At 40.0% G+C, this 15,998-nt stretch overlaps 1 protein-coding gene across 6 annotated transcripts in view; it reads left to right on the forward strand.

Moving 5' to 3' along the window:
- LYPD6B (LY6/PLAUR domain containing 6B) overlaps window positions 1-15,998 on the forward strand; it is a 189,047-nt gene that overhangs the window by 54,227 nt on the left and 118,822 nt on the right. For 2 of the 6 annotated variants that reach the window (XM_028830684.2, XM_077956548.1), the window contains one exon: window positions 8,976-9,070. The exons of the other annotated variants lie outside the window; for them this stretch is intronic. The gene's annotated coding sequence lies outside the window, so the exon portion shown is untranslated. Of the gene's footprint in view, window positions 1-8,975; window positions 9,071-15,998 lie in introns of those variants that run through there. 6 annotated transcript variants of the gene reach the window in all.

Consider the following 15,998-nt stretch of genomic DNA (forward strand, 5'->3'; position numbering starts at 1 on the left):
TATTTTCATATATATATATTCTCAGTTATATTCTGAGGCACTTGGGTATTAGGACTTCAACATGTGAATTTTGCAGGCACACAATCAGCTCGTAACAGGAGCTAAAGAAACATATCCTATTCTTTGTTTCAAATATTAACAATCATGAATATACTTGTAACCTTACACTGTTAAAAGCAAGTTTCCTAAACAGTGCTCTGGTGTGCCACTTTCCCTTCTCCCTTCCCCTGAAAAAAAAGTATCAGAAATAAGAAGAGCAATCATAAAGTTAAGGAGTGATCTACAATAATTGAGTTTAGTGAGAAAAAAAAAACTTACCTCATGCTCTCCTTTTCTTCTCCATTTTTTTAGATTTTCAGGTATGTAAAGACAGCAGTCATTAAGTATTCTTTAATAGTTGTAATATGGTTGCGTTTGATGGCTCATGCCTGTAATCCCAGTGCTTTGGGAGGCTGAGTCAGGAGGATTGCTTGAACCCAGAAATTCAAGGCTGCAGTGAACTGTAATTATGTCACTGTACTCTACCGTGGGCAACAGAGTGTGACTGTCTCAAAAAAAAATTATACGTCTCCAACAGGCAGACTGTGTATTTGTTGTGCAAATTCTCCATATATGAGGCACTTTGCCAGAATTTTGCCCACCTACTAACAGGTACTCACAATTACTTGGTGCAGCTAGCAGAATTGGGACCTAGTGCCCAAAGGAAATTCTATAGCCTCTCAGCCTAGCCCACCTGCATCAGAATTACATGCAGTGCTCTAAAACATGTTCATCCCTGGGCCCTTTACTGTGCATCTACTGAATCAGAGCCCATGTAAACAGAGCCCAGGAATTTGCATTTTCAACATGTGCCTCAGGAGATTTTAGGCAAATGGAATTTGAAAATTACTGCTTTATTGGCAGGGTTCATAATTCTGGGCCATCACTAGGGGGTAATGCTCATCTCACATCTCTCTTTGCAGTTAAAGAATTTAGTGCTCTGGTTTCTGGTGCCTTTCAACTCCCATCAGCATTCGGCCTCATAAACACAGGATTCATATCTCCTTGCTCCCTCCCCTACAGTAACCTCCTCCTGTTGTCCCTCCCCCACAACTTTATGTCCCCTACTGTCCACCTTTGGAATTGTTATGTTCTCTGTGGGTGTCAAGTATGTCCTAAGCTTCTTCTCTGTGATGGTGAGTGGCTTCTAGAACCTTCTGAGACATCTGGAAAACAGACTAACCTAAAGTCTTTCAGAGGTTTTCTTTGAAATGTTTAGGATTTGGGGATGTTTTCTTAATTGCTTGTGGTCTGTGTTTTCAGTGTAGGCTAGGGTACAACAATCCAGAATATAGTTATGCTGGCAGGGGGAGGAAAATTCAAACAGATACATTCATATCATACATGTTCTTTTGTCCAAGTGTTTTGATTTTCTAGTTTCAAAATTTAGTTATGTGAATGTGTGGTTGTCTTCTTGGTTTGGTTGCTTCTTTCTTCTTTGGACCAAGGATTACATGGAAAGTGCTGTTTTCCAGGAGCAAATCCCAGCCACGCTGTCTTTTCTCCTGCCACTTGCTGATGGTTCCCATTCCACTTTTAACGATGTAGGGACACAATAATTTCTGCGCAGCTCTACCACATGACAATCCTCCTGAAAGTTTATCACAAAGGAATTCTAAGCACGTGCAATAACATTCAATGAAATTTAAGTGCAATAATAAGAGATTTAGTGGTAGGACCATTGTGCAACAACTAAACAAAATGTTGTGGCATTGACAACTTAGGGGATTTTTGCAGTAGTATTTAACTTTGTTAGGGCCAAGAGACACAGGACAAATAGAGTTTGTGAAATTCTCCTGTTAAAGGTTTCATAAAATACACAATTTGAGCCTTTGAGAAGAAAAGGGGAGACAGTACTGAGTGCTGCCTAAAAGCACAGTTTTTGGAATGAAGACTGGACAGAGCTACCACATACTTCCTTTTGAAGAGTTTTCAAAGACTCAGTTTCCTCTTCCTTAAAGTGGTGATAATATTAGTACCCAGTATAATGAGGATGAAAAGATAGAATACATGTAAAGTGTGTAGTATAGTGCCTAGTGTACTATACATGAATTTGTGTGCAAGTTCAGACTTCTGTGATCATTATTTTTCAGTATTGAAAGAGTCATTTGACATGTGGTGGAACCTAAAAGAGTCTTTCAAACATGGATGAACATTCCAGGAAATTAGTTCATCTTCTGTTGTGTAGAAATCTATGGTGAGTCAAAGTTGGTGTTGATTAATCTATTTGATTTCACATTGGAAGGGGCCAGTTGGCATGCTGGGCTGAGGATGGGGAGGCTGCCTCTGGATGCAGTGGGAAGTGCTGGGATTAGCTGGGTCTGCAGGTTCTGGAGGGATGATTGGTAACATACATTCCATGCGTTTGCCAGCCCTCTACTCTAACTCATAGCTAAGCTCTTTAATCTAGTAATGTTTTCTTCCATTCCTTTTTATGCTTAATATGGACAAAAGAATCTGTAAAATAATTAAAATACTCAAATCTGATGCTAATATATTTTCAGGGATGATCAACTCATATTCTGTGTATTTATTGCTTGAAAATATTATGCTTCAATGGATATGGTAGAAAATTTAAGGAAAGCATTCATTTTAAATAAATAGAGAAAGTAAATTTCTGACAGCTTCTTTTGTCTATTAACAATTCCTGGTTTTCTGTGTGCCGGTTGGTTTTAATTGTTGCTGTGCAGTCTTGTTCATCCTGTAGCTGTAAGGCTTTTTAAAGCATTTATTTCAAAATATTTTGATGGTTCACTAAAAAAGCATTAACAAAGTAAATTTATTTAAAAAATCAGAATTGCTTAATTGTGCAGAGGCTGGATGGGTGAGTGTTTGGAGCGTTGTTATTGCAGCCAAATGTTTATTTTTCACAGCTGTGGTAGAAATCTTGGCCCTTTGTGCTCAGATCTTGCCTCACGTTCTTCCTCTATTAAATGCATCTAAGAGTGTGTAATGGGGATGGAGACAACCTGTTCTGGGAACCCAAAATCTATGGCTCTGCCTTGATTTCTGTATTGGAAGGGTCAGTAAATTTTGTAGTTCTCTCTGTGTATCTTTCCATTACTTTAGTGTGGTGAGGATTTTGTGTCATCATAAGATGTTGAATTAATGATAACAGGTGATATCCCTGAAAAAGACTTTGTATTTCAGAAATATGTGAATTCACCTTTTGAAGGGCATAAATCCAGCTTAACCATTAACATAATATAGACTGCATACAATTATATTCCCTTTTTGGCAAATTGACTGATTTTCCAAGAATGGTTCTGACATAATTTTCAACTGAACAGAGGGTCATGGTGATTTACGTGGCAGAATGAAATCAATGTGCACTTAAATAATACAATTGAATCAGCTTTTCTGGATCACTCCGTTCCATTTTAGAATTCTTTTCTTTGGGCTCAAGTGAGAGAGGTCAGAGGTATTCATAGAATGTTAGGAAATGATCTTTATTAATATTGTCAGTACTCTTAGTCCGTTCCTCCAGGATTGTTCATATTAAACCGACTTACCAAAGTTCTGCTTATAAGAATTACATAAATGGAGATATATAATATATTTTAGTTATTTTGAAGGAATGCCACTTTTCTTAAAAATAAATCTCAGACTCTTAGGGATGATAACTCAGGCAGAGGACCCAAATATATTGGTTACATTAAGCAAATAGAAGGGTCTTAAATCTTTAAAAACTTGATATAAGAGCAATAAGCATTTGTCGTTATTCATTTAATTATTTAACAGATTTCTATTAAGCGACAGGCATTGATCATTTTGAAATCACAAGGGTGTAAAACCACAGCATTTGGCAATGTTAGTGTGTTAAGCGTAGAAACAGCTACAACAGTGATTCACATGCACACTTTCCCCATGAGTTTTGTGTGGTTACTTTTTTTTTTTTTTTTGAATTTGTTCTGGTCCATTCAAATTATTCTGAAAACACGTGAGTGCCCTGCATTAAAAACAGTGGTTGAAGTGTGATTATATACAGACTAAAGTAGGTCTCACTTCTTGATGTCTTATGTCTATTAAGATAGAATGCAGTAGCGTTAGCTTTTGGGGAACTCTTGATTTACACTCAACTTTGCAATAAAATGAAACCTTAACAGATATATTTTCATGTGTATAATTCTGTTTATTCTATTTTGTTGCTGCCTCTGTGAAGTCGGGATTTTGGATCTAAGTAAAGGACCTAAATGAAATGAAGGACCTTACTTTTATCCTTATTTTAATATATATAAATTTATATGTAAAGATTATATAAAAGAATACAAAGGTTATGTATAAAGATTGAAAGAGATTATATATAAAGACTATATAGAATACATATATATTTATATATATAAAGAGTAAAGATCTGAACCATTATTCTAGCCTAGTGAGAGCTTTCAGATCTTGCTCTGGAATACCACATTTATTTCACTCTCTTAGTGTCACGTCTTTGGTATTTTTTAATAACCATGCCAACGATGTCCTCATTCATATTTCTGAGTAGGACAAATCCAAGGATAAAGTAATGAACAATACCTCTCACTCCATCCCTTGGGTGTATATTCATCATGATTGGCATTCTTTTTTTAAAATGTAGGTACAAATCTACACATCTACCTAAGTATACTACAGTCCAGTTTCTGTTCTTCTTGTCCTTAATTTACTTATCCATCATTCCACCCATAAACCAATCAACATTTATTAGATGTCTCCTGTGAATCACATACTGTGCCCCTTTTGGAAATAAAATGTAGAGAAGTTACAGGCCTTAGTAGAAGAGAAAGTGGCATAAAAGGATAATTTTAAAATAATGTGACAAATTTAAGCCAGTTTTGAGGACTACTGCTTTAGAAATAATCAATTGAAGATGGAGGTTTGCTGGCAAGGTGGAGTGTGATTCTATGGAAATCTGGGCTGCTGGTGATAGTTCTTGTAAACAACTGTGTTGTCCAGATTGGGCTGTGGGTGGAAGGGTGGGTGGGGGGTGTGGGAAGGAAGGAGAGGGAGAAAGAGAGAGGGAGAGAGTACAAGCCTAATAGACTGGGAAAAATGTAGCTCTCGGAGGAGTAGAGGTCTTGATGTGTGTCAGGGTAGAGATTGAGAAAGCTGGAAGGATAGGAAATTGGGATTGGTGGTTGCGATTGTGGTGATGGGGGTGAATTTAAGATATCAAAGGTGATGACAGGGTTTAATGTGTGGATAGGGGAGACGATGGAAGAGCTGGAGGGGAAGTGGAAGTCTCAGCATTGAGGAAGTAGAATAATTGTGATGCAGGGGTGCTGAGTAGGCTCTGTGAATGTCGTGAGAGTTGCCTTAGACTTGGAATGTCATGAAGACCACAGGCCAGGTATCAATGAGTATGTGGAAGTGACTAGGCGATCTTTATAAACCAAGACAGGCATACAATCTGGAAGTAGCCCAGGGAGTAAGATATTCACATCTGAGACAGAGATTGTGAGTTGACTTTCCATATCTGCTCTTCCTTAAAAATATAAACATAATTTTTAGCTGAGCATATGGCCACCCAGAGCAAGACTACATTTCCCAGACCACCTTGTAACTACTGCGGCCATGTGACTAAATTCTGACTAATAGAGAGTATCAGTGCATGTGGCACATGCACCTGAGTATAAGTGGCTGTGGCACATGCACCTGACACAAAGCCTCCTTAAAGAGAGAAAAAAGAAGCCCTTTGTCTTCTTGCTAACTTCAATATGTTTGTGCTCTCTTGTAAAGTAACAGCCTTCTTGTACCATGAGGCAAAAGGCCCTCCTGAGGATGGTGGGCCAGTAAGATAATAGTAACCTGGGTTCTTCCTGAGTCTGTGAAGCCTACCCCAAGATATTTTTTATTTTTATATGTGAGAGAAATACATTGTCTTATCTTCTAAAGCCATTGCTATCTTGGGGATTCTGTCACTCACAGACAAACTAATCCACATGTCTTGGATTGGGAGGAGGGAATAGTTGGCATCAGCAGGGGAATAGGCAATATCTTCAAGAGGCAGTCAAATTTCAATTTAAGTCAAAAGTTGGAAACAGTATTCTGAGAAGAGCTGTAGATGCTTAAGGACTGTTTGACCTGGAACAAGGCTGTCAGAAGGTACAATGGAAAGGTTTGGAGGGCAGGGAGCAGAGGAAGATGGTTGCCAGGGAGAAAAAGGATGAGGAAGAGAGTTTGGGAATGCATAGGTAGGAATTTACTTTTTTGGCAGAGATCAAAGAAGTGGGGATGTGAGGCATTGGTGGTGGAGGCTGCTTTCCAAGATTCAAGCAGATGTTTGATGTAGTCTGTATCGGTCCAGATGTACATGTGGAGGAAGGGCCTGTTGGTGCTGGAACCAGGGCAGGAATAGGCCCTGGTCTAAAGGGACCTCACAATAAACTGTCAGATGTCCTGCTAGTATTGCCGTTAATAAGACTGGGCACGCTATTCCAAAAGGAAATAAGAGTAGTCTACTGTCCATCATTCTGAGACAATCCATGGTGGTTTCTGATGATCTTTACTTTTCCTCTAAGTGCCCATGGGCCATCTCTTTAAACATCAAATTCAGGAATTTTCCTTTGGATTTGAGATTTTGAGCTGTACCTGTTCACTATCTGGACAGAACTGGGTCTCTTTATTACCTGTTTCTACATGTATGTTCCAGTATCACATTGTCTTCATTACCTGTGATTGTTAACAAACAATTTGTGAATTTCTGTTCCACTTCAAATTTTCTTCTACATTTCTTGCATATATTAAGAATCTGCATTTTATTTTGCTTATTCAGCTCTTGTCTTTGAATAATCTGATTTTTTTTTCCAATTTATGATGGTTACTTTAAATTGTTTTCTCACATTTACATCCAGCTCTTCTACCAGTTTGTTGATGCATTTGCTTCTTCATCTGTAATTCTTAACACTTTGAAACTCCTTTACATCAATTTTGTCTTTATGATTATAATGAAACAAGAGTTTTCTTGACTTTTTCTCCTGGTGTATTCAAATAGAATATGACTTTGATGTTATGGAATGGATAGAAAGTGGTGGAACAAGAAATGGATAAAATAAACATAGTATAATAAATGAGAAGAGTTTCTCCAGCAAATAAGAAAATAATTATCTACTTATTTTTTGGTACTGGTTTAATTATTTTTGATCCCTATGTATGAATGAGTAGACATAATCAATAGTTCATAGAGTAAAACTTTTTTTTCTTTTCTAAATGCTTAAGAAAGGATTCGACTGTCGGCATACAATTTTATAAATAAATGTGAGTGAATGACATAGGAATGATTGGACTCTGGAAAAAATTTGAAAAATTAAATAAAGCCTTATAACTTGACTTCTGGAATGCCAGGGACATGATATAATCTTGGGGAAAATATTGTGTGCATAAAGATCATAATTAGATTTGCTAAACCAAGTATCTAAAGGATTGCCTGAAAAATCTTCCTGAACCCCAGACTGGTGGAAATGAATAGGTCGTCGGGAGACTGCTGCCCTGTGGTTAACCACTTAGGGATTAGGTTCTGGATGTGGTACCTGTTACAGCAGTAGAATAATTATGCATTTCCTGTAAGACTGGGATTCTTGAGAGCACTCATTAGCTCTTAGACAGATTCTTCTTTGTGAAGAAGAATAAACAAAAATAGATTTTACTTTTAAAATATTTAAAACTAAATATTTATAGAAAATATGAACATAAGCACCATTAGCATTCTCAAATTTCATTTCTCGTCCTTGTCAATAGATAGATCTGCCTTGTTACTCAAAACCCCTGCCATATTGTGGCTGCTTTGTTTGCTTGGTGTTGCTTTGCCTCTTATCAAAGGAATTTTAAGGAGGATGAGGCATGTATCGAGTAGCAACTCCAACAGTTGCTATCAAAACAATAAGAAATTATTATTATATCGGCCGGGCGCGGTGGCTCAAGCCTGTAATCCCAGCACTTTGGGAGGCCGAGACGGGCGGATCACGGGGTCAGGAGAGTGAGACCATCCTGGCTAACCCAGTGAAACCCCGTTTCTACTAAAAAATACAAAAAAACTAGCTGGGCAAGGTGGCGGGCGCCTGTAGTCCCAGCTACTCGGGAGGCTGAGGCGGGAGAATGGCGTAAACCGGGGAGGCAGAGCTTGCAGTGAGCTGAGATCCGGCCACTGCACTCCAGTCTGGGCGACAGAGCGAGACTCCGTCTCAAAAAAAAAAAAAAAAGAAAAGAAAAAAATTATTATTATATCATTATTCTGGCTTATCATGGAATTTTTAATGTTTAAGAATTTTTATTTTACAAGATTATGGCATGGAAACCATAGTTAATATATTAAAAGAAAGGTGGCCGGGAGTGGTGGCTCATGCCTGTAATCCCAGCACTTTGGGAGGCTGAGGCGGGTAGATCACCTGAGGTCAGGAGTTCGTGACCAGCCTGGCCAACATGGTGAAACCTCGTCTCTACTAAAAATATAAAAATTAGCTGGGCATGGTGGCAGGTGCCTATAATCTCAGCTACTCGGGAGGCTGAGGTGAGAGAATCGCTTGAACCCGGGAGGTGGAGATTGCAGTCAGCCGAGATTGCATCATTGAACTCCAGCCTGGGCGACAGAGCAAAACTCCATATCTAAAATAAAATAAAATAAAATAAAATAAAATAAGATAAGATAAGATAAGATAAGATAAGATAAGATAAGATAAGATAAGATAAAATAAAATAAAATAGAAGGACTTTTTTGAAAGGGTAGTATGCACTCCATCCATTGTGATACTGTGCTCTCAGATAAATACAGTTGAAGACATTTAATTTTCACAGTGAAAATTAGTAATAGTGTAGCTGTGTATTTCCCCCACATGGGAGTTTGGTTAAGCATAGGAATACTTAGAGATTTGTATGCATTTAGATCAAACAATGAAAATTATTTACTCTTAGCTAATCTAGTTAATTATTGCTTTTTTTTATGTTTGGTGCTGAAGCTGTTGGATTCCTTGGGGCTGGAGAGAGAGGGAGTGAGAGCAAAACCATGAACTAGGCCATGTGAGAGAGCACAGGATGGAGCAAGAGATCTCAAGTAAGTGAAAGGGAGAGGGTGCAGCCGTGATGCAAGGGGGTGAGAGAGTGAGCCAGGGAGGGTGTTAGAATGAGGGAGAGAGAGAAAGAGGCAGGAGACAGAGAGTGGGAGACAGGAGACAGAGAAAGAGATGGGAGACAGAGATAGGAGACAAGAGAGACAGGAGACAGACGAAGAGACCATAGGCAGACAGACAGAGAGACAGGAGACAGAGACACACAGAGGAAGATGCACACACAGACAGAGAGAGGGACAGAGAGAGAAAGAGACACACATAGAGAGGAACAGTGAGAGAGAAAGAGAGACAGGACACACAGACACACACAGAAAGACCCACGTAGAGAGACAGAGGGAAGCACGGCGAGAGACAGAGACACACACAAAGACACACAAAAAGAGCGATGAGAGAGACACAACCAGAAGACAGAGAAGAAGAGAGAATGGCTCACAGGGAGACAAACACAGAAAAAGAGAGACAAAGACAACGAGATACAGAAAGAGACACGGAGAGACTGAGACACAGAGAGAAAAAGAGAGAGAGACACACACGGAAGTAGAGAAGATAGAAAAACAAGCATTAGAACCAGTAGGGAGGGACAGGGAGAGAGAGAGAAATGGGCAGCAGGATGTCAGGTCTGAGGAGGTCATGTGTTCGTGATGGCATGAGGTAACTGAACTCCCTCTTCGTGAGTTATCACGGCACAAATGTAAGTTTGTTGAATGTTAGTTATTGAATGGAAGTAGCAAATTTACACTTGTGGGTTAAATTTCTTTTGTTTCTACTTGGGTCCGAATTGGGTCCTGAGCGACATTAATCATTACTTAATATTAATATGGAAATGAGTTTACTCTGTTGCAAGCCCCAGTTTCAATCAGCAAGTAATTATGAAAATCAGTCTTAAAGATGTTGTGAAAGGGTGTTGCTTTCCAGGCAATAATTAAACCTCTGAATATCCCTGGGTGGTTGATTTTTTTTCTCTTCTTAGTTGTCTTTTTCCTAAACATACTCTCTGCAGGTGGGAAAAGATAGCAAGTTGCTGACTGAGGGATTCATTAGTTGTGGGTAGGTAAAGGTCTCATCAGGAGCAGAAGGGAACAAACAAAATGTTGTAGAGCTCAAGAGGAAGAAAAAGAAAGATCAGCTGCTTTTTCCAGGCCCAAAGGAAATAATTTTTTAAAAGTGTGAATAGAACCTCTAAAACTCCAGTTGTTTTTATAGGAGTATTTTTGAGCCACTTCTCGAAATGTGGAGCTAAATCTCCATTCTCAATGGGAGGCATCTAAACATGCTTGCCAATTTCAGTTTCTGGCCAATAGTAACCAGGTGCTCAAAAATAGCAACACATTATTATTATGCATAAAATGCCCTAGGAGCTGTGCATTGTTAGAGAAGTGAATCCTGAAAGACTTGTGGGCACACTGCTTCCATGGGCACCATGCGCTACTGTCTTCTGCTCCTGCCCTGCGCCACCACCCCCGCAAAGAGAACCTCTCCTACTGGAAGTGCAGGACAAAGCCACTGTGAAAGTCCTTAAAGTATGAGGCCTTCAGGAACAAGATGCAGACAATGGGAATGTTCTTCAACTTTTTATCTGCTTAAATTGCAGTCTTCCCAACAGGATGCTAGGAAGGAATATCCTTTTGTGTACACCATACCTGGAAACACATTGTGGAGGGAAGTAAGGTTGCCAGATAAATGCCAGGACACCCAGTTAAACCCGAATTACAGAACTAATGACTAAAAAGTTATTTGTTGCTTTTCTGAAATTCAGATTTGACTGAGCATCCTGTATTTTTATTTGCTGAACTAGCAACTCAGGGAGAGTTACCTCCGTTGGGGGCTGCTGGGCCCTAGCAGTCTCAGCCGGGTAGGAGTTAAATGTGCCATCCCCAGCCTGTGACACGTTCCTCTGGCCTAGGATCCTTGTGCTTTCTTTTGGAAGATAGAGTAGATGTAACTAGGCATAATTGTAAACAAAAGAAAGCAGAGTTTTTGGATTCCATATTATCAGAGATTTATACAAAGTTACAGAGTAGGCAATAAAAAGTCTTAAATACATTCAATTGCTTTACCAGCTTTGGAAAAAGTCAATGGCTGTTGATCCATCAGTTGGAAATATGAATGTGCTTGAATTTAAACATCAACCGATTTTTATGGCGTATTTTTGTCATTCCATCATGTACTCAAATGGTTTTTAATGCATAGACATACAGTGTATTTAGAGAGGAAATAGAAGGTAATATAATAGAAAAATAATCATTGAGTGAAATCTTACACTTTTTTTATTACTTTGGGCAGTATCTTTTAAAGATCTTGCAAATAAAAATGGTGAATAATTACTTGTTATAACTTTGTCTTTTGTTCACTTTTTGAGGTGGAAAATCCTACGAGATAATAGACCCAGCCCTCATGTGCTCCCTGAGTGATTTCAGCACACCTTTTTGAGCAAGCATCTATGTTTATACATTCTGAGTTCAATTTTGAATCCCTAAGACTTAAATTTTCTTAAGTTTCTGTAACTTTTACATTCTTAGACTGAGTTTGATCCATGTTGTTGAAATCTGCTTTCCTCACATGAGTTGTATAGGATATGACCAAGGAGATTTTTAAAAATGGCTTTGGGCCGAGTGTGGTAGCTCACACCTGTAATCCTAGCACTTTGGGAGGCTGAGGAAGGTGGATCACCTTAGGTCAGGAGGTTGAGACCAGCCTGGGCAACATGGTAAAACCCTGTCTCTACTAAAAATACGAAAAAAATTAGCCAGGCATTGTGGCAGGCGCCTGTAATCCCAGCTACTCTGGAGGCTGAGGCAGGAGAATTGCTTGAACCCAGGAGGCGGAGATTGCAGTGAGCTGAGATCGTGCCATTGAACTCTAGCCTGGGCAACAAGAATGAAACTCTGTCTCAAAAAAAAAAAAAAAAAAAAGAAAAGAAAAGAAAGAAAGAAAAAAATGGCTTTGGTTTCTTGCATTGCTTCTGTAAGTTAAACTTGTCTATTGTATGAGTACCTTGGAACTTTGTTTTGTATATCTACTTATGTATATATACATGTGCTTTTTCTTTTCTTTCTTTCTTTCTTTTCTTTTTTATCATACTGCCTTACAGTGAAAAGTTTAAGACAAATGCATGATGACGGGACTTTGATGCACTGCCACATCCTACACTTTTGCAAGGCTCCCAAATGCCTTTCCCACATATTGAACTGTCACAGTAATGATCAGTGGCTTAGAATGCTTCCTGAATTCCTGACCAGCTGCCAAAACAATTGCTTAAGTAAATGTTTCCTGATGGCCAATGACCATTAACACCCTCCACGTACAACTGTTGATGAACTGAGCTTTTGAAGGTCTACTGCCCATTCTTAGTGAAATCTGCAAAAAACCAAGCTTTGCTGTTGTGGCCCATTGGACTCGGGAGGATAGGTAAATCCCTTCAGAGAGGGACAGAGGCACTTGTCTTAAATCTGTTTCTTCACAGACCAGAGTAGGTCTCTGAACTGCCAGATAAATGCCAGGTCATCCATTTAAACCGGAATTACAGTAAATAACAACTAAAAAAAATATATGTTGTTTATAATTCAGACTTGACTAAGCATCCTGTATTTTTATTTGCTAAACTAGCAACTCAGAGACAGTCACCCCCATTGGGGACTGCCAGGCCCTTACAATCTCAGCTGGGCAGGAGTTAAATGTGTCATCCCCAGGCTGTGACAAGTTCCTTGCACCTAGGATCCTTGGCCCCCTCATGCTAGGGTCACAGCAGGGCCAGCAGGAGGCAATCCGTGTTCTGAGATCCTCATCCCTGGAACTCAGTGGAACGCTAAGACTGTCAAATACCACATTTTCTGTATAATGAAGTGAGTCCTGATAACCAGGAGGTAGCTAGGTCCGTCTTGGGCCTCCAAGAGTTCTCAAAAACTTTGTCCGTGGCACCAGGGCAATGCATGGTCTAGGGCCAAATGCCTTCTTTTCTAGCGGGCTGATATTCATGAATACAAGTTTTAAACCCAGAGACCTTTAAAATCTTGTTTGTCTCAGAACTGAGAATAGAACTTAGCACTTAAGGTGAGACGACATCAGATTGTCTATGATTCGAGTTAGACCATTCGTAAGCTTGTTGACATAGCAGTGTGATATTTAAAAACTAGGCAGCCAGGGGCTTTGGTTAGGAAGTGTTTTCTGGGGTCACACAGGCCTCACAGAGCTGTTCTGGGCAGCCTGAGGGGTCTCATCATTTCAGTGATGCTGTTCTGAATGAGCAGTTTGGCCTCATCATGTTCAGTTTCGTGTTTTTGTTCTAAAGAGAACATTTATACCAACTTATTTCCTCTTAGGAAAAGATTGATTTTTTTGATGCTGGCCAGGGGCGGCTGGAGAGGGATGGGCTGTGGTAGAGTACATGATGATCTAAACTGGGTCATCCTGTATTTTCAAGTTATCATCAAACATAGCCCCTTGTCTTTTGGTCCCAGGTGTAACCCCAGAATCCTTCTTAACTCAGTGTTCAAAGCAATCAGTCCTCATCACTTGGCATTGGCTCATGAACTGATGCCGGTTTGACACTTTTGGTTTAGACGGATTATTTTTTCTCCTTCCTTCTTTCAAAATTAGTATTCAAAAGCAGCCCCTTTTGGATCTTCTAAAAGCGTAAGTTAGGTTGATGTCCTTTGACTTTGGCAGAAAAAAGCCCGGGCTGGAGGCAGAAGGGGTCGTTTGCCTCTGGGTGTGGGGCAATGTTTTGGTAGGGGTTGGCACAGAGGACCTTTGCTTTTATCCTCTGGATCCCCTTGCCCTGTCACCAGTTGGCATGGGTCCTAAGACTGAGCTAGAGGACCTTTTAGATTTACCTTCAAAGAGGGCTAACCAGTCAATGCTCCTGTACTTGGACAGGGTTAGTTCCTTCTCATCAATCCCTCCAACTCCCACTGGTCTTTATGAACTAAGTCTGTCTTATTTATGTGGACTTGTTAAGTTGGTAGCTTTATGTAAGCTATAGTAAAAGGCTAAACAAATTCACCTTTGAACTTATGTTTTAAAATCCTCTTTTAAAAATTATCATGCAGGCTGAGCTGTGAGTGACCTAGAATTCAAAGTGTAAGAAGCAAAACAAATTTTTAAAAATCTGCTTCCTGTCTGTGTTAATATAACCCAGGCCCTCCTGCCGTCAGCTCTCTGCAGCATTTTAAATTCACCTCTTGTTTCTTGAACCAACCCTTGTCAGTGTTCTAATCTTGCAGGTCAGAGCTGTGTCTTCAGACAGTCAGAATGCATTTACTTAAACAATAGACCCTCTTGTTGTCAGTTCTGCTGCTTTCAATAATTTACCTTGACTTGATGTTCACCAGTACGTGCCGTCGGCAAAAGAGGCATACCTCCAAATACAGCTGATTACTCAGCTATTCAATATCAGCAGGACTGAAAGGAACCTAGCCATCTCCATAAGGGGTGCTTCTCCTCCAGAGCCAGCCTCAAATGTAGCAGGTGACAAGGCAAGCAGGAATGAGCCCAAACCAGGGAACATCTGGAACCCTCAAGGGAACTGCGACTGCTTCCTTTTTTTCCAGTAGAATCCCCTTTTGCATCCCCGTATTGAGCAACTGCACATGCCAAAGACAGAAAATAGAGCAGAATTGGGGTGCAGTGGGGAGGGACATCACAAGTAGCCCTAAAAAGTCCTAAAAGACACAGAATTATGAATGTATAGTAACTAGTGAAAATGCTGCAGCTTAAGTAATGCTTGGCAAACCCTCTTGTATAGTTGTGCCTATTGATCACTGCCCAAGGGCACCCAGCCAGGAGCTGAAGGGGGGCCAAGATCCACCTCATGTGCTGTCTGGCAGAAGGCTATGTTGGCCTGGAGCAAGGGAGACCTTTTCAAATACTGCCACAGGCACCGTCCTTTCTCCAAACCTTGAACACAGCAGGGCTCATCTGCCGAGAGTGGGCACTTTTTTCTTTTCTTTTTTTTTTTTTTTTGTATTTTTTAGTAGAGACGGGGTTTCACCGTGTTAGCCAGGATGGTCTCGATCTCCTGAACTCGTGATCCGCCCGTCTCGGCCTCCCAAAGTGCTGGGATTACAGGCTTGCGCCACCGCGCCCGGCCTTTTCATTTGGACAAAGGTGCCATATGGGTTGGTGGGGCACTGACACTTACAACCAGGTCCTCAGAGTAGGTCAGACTTTTATGTGAACTCTGAATGCATCTTGGCCTCAAGGCTCAGAAAGACAGGCTCTCAATGAGATCTCAGAGGCAGGAACTCGGATGGCTTGAGATGATTTCAGGTGGTGCCCACTCAACACATGTAACCAATTACTCTCTTTTTAAAACGCTTTCAGTCCCATTCATTAGTTAAGAAGAAAATAAAGTATCCCTTTGTTAAAAAAGGATGTCAGCAAGTGCTAGAGATGCCTTAATTAGACATACCAGCCACAAAGAGAGAGCTGCATGTAGACCCAGAGGCTTCTGGGAAATTCCGTAGGCATTTACTCACAGCGTTAATGTTCATTGTATTTCTTTTTAGAATTACCTCTACCTTTACCAAGGGCTACTGGCTTCCTACTTAAAGAAGTAAAGGCACATTGAAAAAATAAATTAATATATAAAATGAACGAATCACTTTTAAAAAGTAGTTGGTAAACAATAATATGGGCCATCTTCATTGTTTTAATCAAATCCAAGTTACTACTGGCACAGCTGAATTTAGGAAACTGTGAGTTAGTGTAAAGAGACACAGTGAGATGGAACTATTGAGCGTGAGGAAGAGAGGCCTCCACAATAATACGGGTTTCTGACAACTTCTGCTAAGAAGCAAATAAAAGGAAACATTTGCACTGTTGTTGGAGGGATTTGGGGTTCAGATGCACAAGTATGCCCGTGTATCTGTTGTTTGTATACTTGTTCCATAAGCAAAAGCTGAGGAATCAATT

Source organism: Macaca mulatta, chromosome 12 (assembly GCF_049350105.2).
Source record: "Macaca mulatta isolate MMU2019108-1 chromosome 12, T2T-MMU8v2.0, whole genome shotgun sequence".
Lineage (NCBI taxonomy): Eukaryota > Metazoa > Chordata > Mammalia > Primates > Cercopithecidae > Macaca > Macaca mulatta.